Genomic DNA, 8,363 nt, shown 5'->3' with positions numbered 1-8,363 from the left:
ACCAAGTGGTTCATTCCACTGTTATTTAGTCTTATGCCTTGTAACCATTGCGTTCATACAGGTTTATTGAAAACGAAAATAAAAGAAGACATTTTCAAATTAAAAAGTAATAGAGGGTACAAAAAAAAACACTATACACGATGTTTTCAAGGTACCGAGTATACTGAGTATCATGTAACTCAGTTTCTAACCACTAAGTTAAGAAAAAAAATTAACTCTGTTATGCCTCGAACTACGATAATGAACGGATACGTCAATTCTTAAAAAGTTATCGAAAAAAATGCATATGTTTTGAATACAAAAAAAACACAGTGTTCATCTACTGATATCATGGATATGATGTATAAAGAACGACAACTCTTGACTTACAAACTTGTAATATTTTGTGTTGATGCTTCCGTTGATAATTTTAGTCCTTAAGACATAGAGGATACGGAACAGGTCTTTTTCAAGATGAAAAATAATAAATTAATACCTTTCGATATCTAAACACAGCTTTAGTAATGAAACCCGTGCTTAAGACATTGCATAAAATTTCATGATTTTTTTACTCTAGAATATAGATGAACATGTTATCATGAATATTCAAATATTAACATGACTAAAACTGTTGTTTTATAAAGCATGTTGTTATGATTTTGACTGTATGGCTTATATGAAATGAAATTAAAGATAAAAGAACTATTTCAACACCCTTCAAGAAAAAAACCCATATCGTGGAAATGTCGATATATGGACGGAACAAGTAGACACATGAATGCATGTTTAAAATGGTTGGTGATGATTTTTTACCTTTTGGTCCAGCCATAGAAGTATTGTATATTCTATGTTACGTCCATGGTCCAGCTAATACGATAATTAAACAATATTAGCAAGAAATCAAATATCATCAGGTAAAATTTATAAGACATTATTTTGTTCGATTTGAGTATCAGATTTATAATCTTATTTCAAACATTTATGTTGGAGCTTAAATTTCTTGTATTTCTTGTATTTTAAAATAGAAAACTGCGCATAAATTGACTAATATTCGTATTTTAAAATATTGTCTGAAAGGGGTATTAGCTTTCAAATTCATGTTCACTGATTTGACTTGAATTCTCATATTTGATTTATAACATTCTAAAACATACATTAAAATTACAATACATCTGAAATAAACAATTTTAAAAACTGGATAGACTAATATACATCAGCATTTTGTGTGTATTTTGGTCTAGACGCTAGCTAAGTAATCATCGAGTCAAATCAGTCGACGAAATGGTACACATGTTTCCTTTTTCAATGTTGACATTGTTTTATTTTAAATGACTGAACACGCATAATTCAGGCGTAAGCAATCTCTATCTAAGGATGTGAATGTCACATGAATACGGATTCCATAATGTCGAATTATTCACGTCCAAGTGAAAAATTCATCAACGATGTTTCTTAGCTTTTTTGACAAAATTGAACTAAACTGTCCGCTTAAGGGGGCTCGCGGGTATAAATGATTTATTTTTATATATATATATAAAATTGAGAATGGAAATGGGGAATGTGTCAAAGAGACAACAACCCGACCAAATAAAAAACAACAGCAGAGGGTCACCAACAGGTCTTCAATGTAGCGAGAAATTCCCGCACCCGGAGGCGTCCTTCAGCTGGCCCCTAAACAAATATATACTAGTCCAGTGATAATGAACGCCATACTAATTTCCAAATTGTACACAAGAAACTAAAATTAAAATAATACAAGACTAACAAAGGCCAGAGGCTCCTGACTTGGGACAGGCGCAAAAATGCGGCGGGGTTAAACATGTTTGTGAGATCTCAACCCTCCCCCTATACCTCTAACCAATGTAGTAAAGTAAACGCATAACAATACGCACATTAAAATTCAGTTCAAGAGAAATCCGAGTCTGATGTCAGAAGATGTAACCAAAGAAAATAAACAAAATGACAAAAATACATAAATAACAACAGACTACTAGCAGTTAACTGACATGCCAGCTCCAGACTTCAATTAAACTGACTGAAAGATTATGATTTCATCATATGAACATCAGGCACAATCCTTCCCGTTAGGGGTTTAGTATCATACCATCATAACATATATGAGAAGAACATAACCCGTGTCATGCCAACAACTGTTTTTTTAAAAATAATGTGTTTAGTTCCGATGCAAAGACCTTATCAGTAACTCAATATTAACGCCAAAATATGCAATCTTTAATGACTTGACAACAGTATCGTAATTATATCCCTTCTTAATAAGTCTATTCAAAGTTTTTGTAAGTTTCTGAGGTGAATACTGACACCTTTGTGCTTTATAAAGAATATTACCATAAAAAATTGGATGTGAAATACCTGAACGTATTAGAAGTCTGCATGTTGAGCTATATTTACGAATGATGTCTTTATACCGATGATAAAATTTAGTAAATGTTTTGACTAGTTTGTGATATCGAAAACCCTGGTGTAATAATTTTTCAGTAATACATAAATTTCTCTCGTTAAAATCTAAAACATTGTTACATACACGAGCGAATCGTACAAGTTGAGATATATAAACACCGTAAGATGGTGACAAGGGAACGTCACCATCTAAAAACGGATAATTAACAATAGGAAATGAAAAATCATCCCTTTTATCATAAATTTTAGTATTCAGCTTTCCATTAGTGATATAGATATCAAGATCGAGAAAAGGGCAGTGGTCATTGTTAGTATTAGCTTTATTTAAAGTAAGTTCAACAGGATAAATTTCATTAATATACATACTGAAGTCGTCATTATTGAGAGCCAAAATATCATCCAAATATCTAAAAGTATTATTAAATTTGTTTATCAGATGTTGTTTCGATGGGTCTTTGCTTATTTTTGTCATAAATTGTAACTCATAACAATACAAAAACAGGTCCGCAATAAGTGGTGCACAGTTAGTCCCCATTGGAATTCCGATAATCTGACGATATACGGAATCCCCAAAGCGAACAAAAATGTTATCTAGTAAAAATTCAAGGGCATATATAGTATCAAAGCATGTCCAATTAACATAGTTTTTTTGTTTATTGCTACTAAAAAATGACCTAAAAGAGTTTGAACATATATATTCACATTCTGATTTTTTGAATCCCCATTTAATTAGGTGTGTGAATTTTTTCTTAATGAGAATGTGAGGCAATGTGGTATACAGGGTAGAAAAATCAAAACTTTGAACAGATTCAAAATCACCAATATAAGCATGCAATTTATCAAGTACTTCCAACGAGTTCTTGACACTCCAAAAGTAATTTATTCCACTATTTTCGAAGGCCTTATTTGAACAATTTATTATCAGGTTTTTAATTGTACCAAGTGTGCTGGTAAGAAGAATAGACAATTTAGTAGTTGAACAATGGCTTGAAGACGAAATAAATCTATATTTGTAAGGGGTTTTGTGTAGCTTCGGAAGCCAATACATAGTTGGGACTTTCATTGTATTTGGCTCTGCTTGTAAAGCGGAGGCTAAAAGATTATGTTTGTTACAGATTTCGTTTTCTGCAAATGGAGTCAGTTGGAATGTTGGTGAATTGGTGATTTCCTTTTTCAGAACCTCAATGTAAAATTTACGTCAAACAATAATAATATTATTAGCAGCTTTATCTGCCGGGACAAAAACAAATTCCTTGGCTAGTTCTTTTAGTTTATGTTTGATACGAGAAATAGGTTTATTGTGGTTATTGTTTATAGTAAAATGTTCTTTAAAATGTTGAATACGTATATCAACTATCTTCATTACTGAATTAAAAAAAGAGTCCAAAGATTTTTTGTCAGCTTTTTCCCGTTTTATCCATTTCATACAGTAAGTATGGAGTGAGTCGTTGATGATATTACGACACTCATTCCAATTAATAATTGACGGGGGACGATATTTAGGTCCTTTACTGAGGAATGATTTTAACTCTCGGTCTTGAACGATGTTAAGATCTCCTGTTATAACATGGGAAATGGGTCCATAAATATATTCGGAATTACTGCAATTACATGAAGTAGGTGTATTTTCACTGATATTAACATCTTTACACAATTGACTATAATTAAACACAAATTTCCGGGTAGATTTCTTGTAAATATAACAAATAAGAGGTAGCTCAGTATTGTCAAAATATCCAGGAATTTGTTCTTTAACAGAATGGTCGTTAAATATACCGGCAATATTTACAAAATCAAAGCCTTTATTGACATACTTAATTTTAATAAAATGTTTTTTATGATCTTTAGGGCGATCAATTTTGGGAAATAATTTAGAATAACAATATGCCATAATAATTTGAACAATTTCATACTTAGGACTGCTATATGAAATTGTGTTGCAATCCTCCAAAATTGTATTTAACCTGTTAACCTGTAACGAACAGAGTTTTGTTAACAGATAATGTCTGCCGTTGTTTTTTGAAATGGAAATTAGGTCCGAAATATTGGTATGATTGGCCCGAAATTTTCTTTGATTGCGATTTGTTCTACGACCGTGAGAACGTTTTTTACGAACAGTTTTAGAAACTATATCCAAAATGTTAACGGAATTGGTTCTAGATATATTACCAATTCCCATGATATATATGATTTTGCTATATTTTTCTATAAATGAACGTTATCATTTTCTTAATAGAAAAATGAAATAAAAAAAATGGGGTCACAGTTCATTTAGCTCACAATCTGCCTCTAAAAGAAGCATATATTCTTGTTTATGTCCTTTTTTCTGTGGAACGAATAAGGGAAATAGAGGTACAAATGTAATATCAAAAATAAAAAGAACTAAATTACAAACATCGCTAAAATTTTACAATTATTTAGTTTATGTTCAGCTTTTTTGAAAACAATAATAAAAACTATAGGTCAACGATGAGATAAAAAAAAAAAAATTCCATTCTTATGCTAAAAAAAATGGTATTTTTGCAGCAAAGGGAGATAATTTGGAGCTTTTTATATGATATTAACGTTTGAAAACTCATCTGGGGCCAAACCGAATCGATTTTTTTGGTTAATTTTTGTACTATATCATAAAGTAATAACTTATAGTGTAATAAATAAAATTTGAAATGAACAAACAAATGTTTAATTTTTTGCCGATTTTTTTGTACCCGCGAGCCTCCTTAAAGCAAATCATTATTTCACTATATCACTTTCATTAAAGGGGCATTAGCTACGAGATATGATAAATATTTAGAATATAATTTTGTTTGGTTCAATCATTAACAAAAGTGAAACTATAAAATAATAAAAGCAGCCCAATTGGTTCAATTTTGTCCAAATAAGCCATGAATTATCGCTGATGAATTATTCACAAGCAAGTAAATAACTCTACCTCATTTAGTCCATATTCATGTGACTTTTAATCTAACTCTTAGTTTGGGATTTGTTACGCGCGTTTTAGAGGTGTAAGCCATTAAAAGGAAAGGAATGTCAACATTGAAAGTGAAACAGAGATGAACCATTTCGTTGACAGATTCTATTCACATAAAAAACATTCTTATACAGGTTAAAAAGATAATTAACTTATTTGTCAATCTATATAACATGAAATCAAACAGACCTAAAAATAAATCCAACTGTACGAAGTCGCTATCTATTTATATGTATGTGTATGTTTATATTGAGTTAAGTGATCGTTAGCAGTCTTCGGAGGTCATCTCTATTGTTAATTAGATGGCGTCTAAACTAAATTACACACTAAATTCTGACTAATTGCAATTTGAACATACGTTTTTGTATGTAATATATCAAATATGAAAATTTTAGGGGAACATTCATGTGACAGCTAAATTAAATGGCCCTTTAATGATTGAAATGTACGAAGGATAATTTCGAACTGATAACCAATACGATATTGCTTTTGCTAAGTCCTCTAAAATATTCTGAATTGTTTATTTTGAATCAATTTCTGCTTGAAAAAATAATGTCCTGTCCTCTTCTTCTACTGACCCCCTTCCCACACTCGACCGAATGTAATTACGCCTATACTTACATCTTAACTCTCTTTTTTGAATTATTCAATTAAACTGCTCTGTAAAAATTTCTAAATATTTCTTATGTCTTTATTGTGTAGTTTGAAGATGTTGAGAAAAAAATATATAAATAAGTCAAAACAAGTGTTGCGATTGAGAAGGAAAATAACACTTTTTCCATAATGAAGAATAAACAGTTTCAGTAATTATTACCATATATGTCAATACTTGATGTTAAAGTGTATAACTGCATAAATATTTAACTGCTCAGTATATATTTACATTTACTCAGACTTAAAAGGTTTCGTAATATTAAAATATTCATATATAATCAACCAAATATACGTGCTTGTGCAAACTTATCTTCTTAATTCAAATCCACTAAATTTAAACCTCGCCTTTATAAACTTAATGTAAATAAATCTGTTGGTTTTATTTTACAAAATACATTGTTCTCCTTTAATCTACGGAATTGGCTTATAACAATTAAAGTTAAATGTCTGACTATGGTCCCTCTTTGTCTTGTGACATACAACCGGAAAATGTATGCTACAAAAATATTATACAAAGATTAATGTATATTTGCACTCACATTATCATCCGAAGATTAGATCTATATTGTAAACTAACATAACTATTCAGGCTGACAATTAAAACGAAAAAAGTTCAATATAGGAGATCAAAAGACCTGGAAAGTTTCTGTTGAAGCTTGTGCAACTAGGAGATGATCGGAAAGTTAAAATAAACATGTATAAGATTTTCAGTGTTATTCCCTTGGTGTTCGATTCTTTTTAACCACATTTATTCAACAGAATCTTTCGAATATATAAAAAAGAAGATGTGGTATGATTGCCAATGAGACAACTATCTACAAAAGACCAAAATGACACAGACATTAACAACTATAGGTCACCGTACGGCCTTCAACAATGAGCAAAACCCATACCGCATAGTGAGCTATAAAAGGCCCCGATAAGACAATGTAAAACAATTCAAACGAGAAAACTAACGGCGAAGGTTGTTTAAGGAATGTTTTGAACTCATTTTAGGGTAAAAACTCTTCAACAAAATCCATTTTACTTCTAAATAAAAAAATATTTTTCCTATTTTTCTGCAAAGTCCTCCTCTACTTTCTCATATTCTATCTACCCCAACCCACCCCATCGTAGATAAAGTGTATAAAATACATGTTATAGATAACTCATTAAGTCACAGAAATGCATCATTATCATACAATGAAAAGTTTAATTTCAACTAATGACAAGTCAGTTTGAAAATTTTCTAAAATAATGTTACATTAAACAAGAAGTCTGTTATAATGATAATTAGGATCTTCATTATTTGATCTTTTTTCACTCATTCCACGGATGTATTATATTGACAATAAAGTACTTCCATGCTCATTCCAAGGAATTGTATATTTAAAAGGAATGGAAACGCGACCGACTTCAAAGAAAATATTATAATGCATCTCTTGCTTTGACCGGGTGTTGATTACACCCCATCGCTCTAACTGGCTCATTACTTATCTGGTAGAAGTTATCGAACGTGGTCATTTAATCTGACACTAGTTATCTAACTTGACAATGATTTTATTTTCTTCTTAGGCATGTTTCCGTAATAAAAAATAATAAACTAAAATCCTTCTGAGGGGCATTCTTTTTCAATTTGCTTGGTGTAAAATAAATCATAATTGTTTTTTTTAGAAGATAATTCGAAATACCTATTTTATTGTAGAGTACGTAATGGTACTTACATTGTGCAAGTTGCGTTGTGCAGTACGAACGTAGGTGACCAAAAATAAATTAATCCAAGAAAAAAATATAACAATACAACCACATGCAAATTAAGTTACTTATAAAAAAACTTTTTATTCTATTTTTTTTTTTATCTTGATATTTCACGAAGGCATGTCACAATCAGATGATATCGGACATTTTACGAGTTTTAAATAGTTTTCATGCAAAATAAAGGAAATTTTAAAAATGTAGTTAAATGACTTTTCAATTGTGAAATATGACTGATAAAGAAAGAAGTTGATAAATCATTATGAAGGGAAGAAAAAAGTAAACAACTGCAGTATATTATCTAGATAAAAGAACTTAGATTACAGGTGTTATAACAAACAATGGCATGCGGGATGTTCCAATTTGCAGGTATAATATTTCATGTATTAATGATAAGCTAATTTGTGTCTTTCATACTTAAGATGAAGATGTTAAAAATTAATAACGCCGAGCTCACCTGTTAATTAATGCTAAATTATGCAGAGATGCAATAAATTTTCTAATTAGAAACAGTTAAAACTTTCCCACATTCGCATTTTATGTATTTTAACACCAAAAGAATACTTTTGCGACCTATAGACTACTGCTCTTCGAGAAAAAAGAAAGG

The sequence above is a fragment of the Mytilus edulis genome, chromosome 1 (assembly GCF_963676685.1).
Source record: "Mytilus edulis chromosome 1, xbMytEdul2.2, whole genome shotgun sequence".
Taxonomy (NCBI): Eukaryota; Metazoa; Mollusca; class Bivalvia; order Mytilida; family Mytilidae; genus Mytilus; species Mytilus edulis.
Note: the sequence above shows the minus strand (reverse complement) of the source record.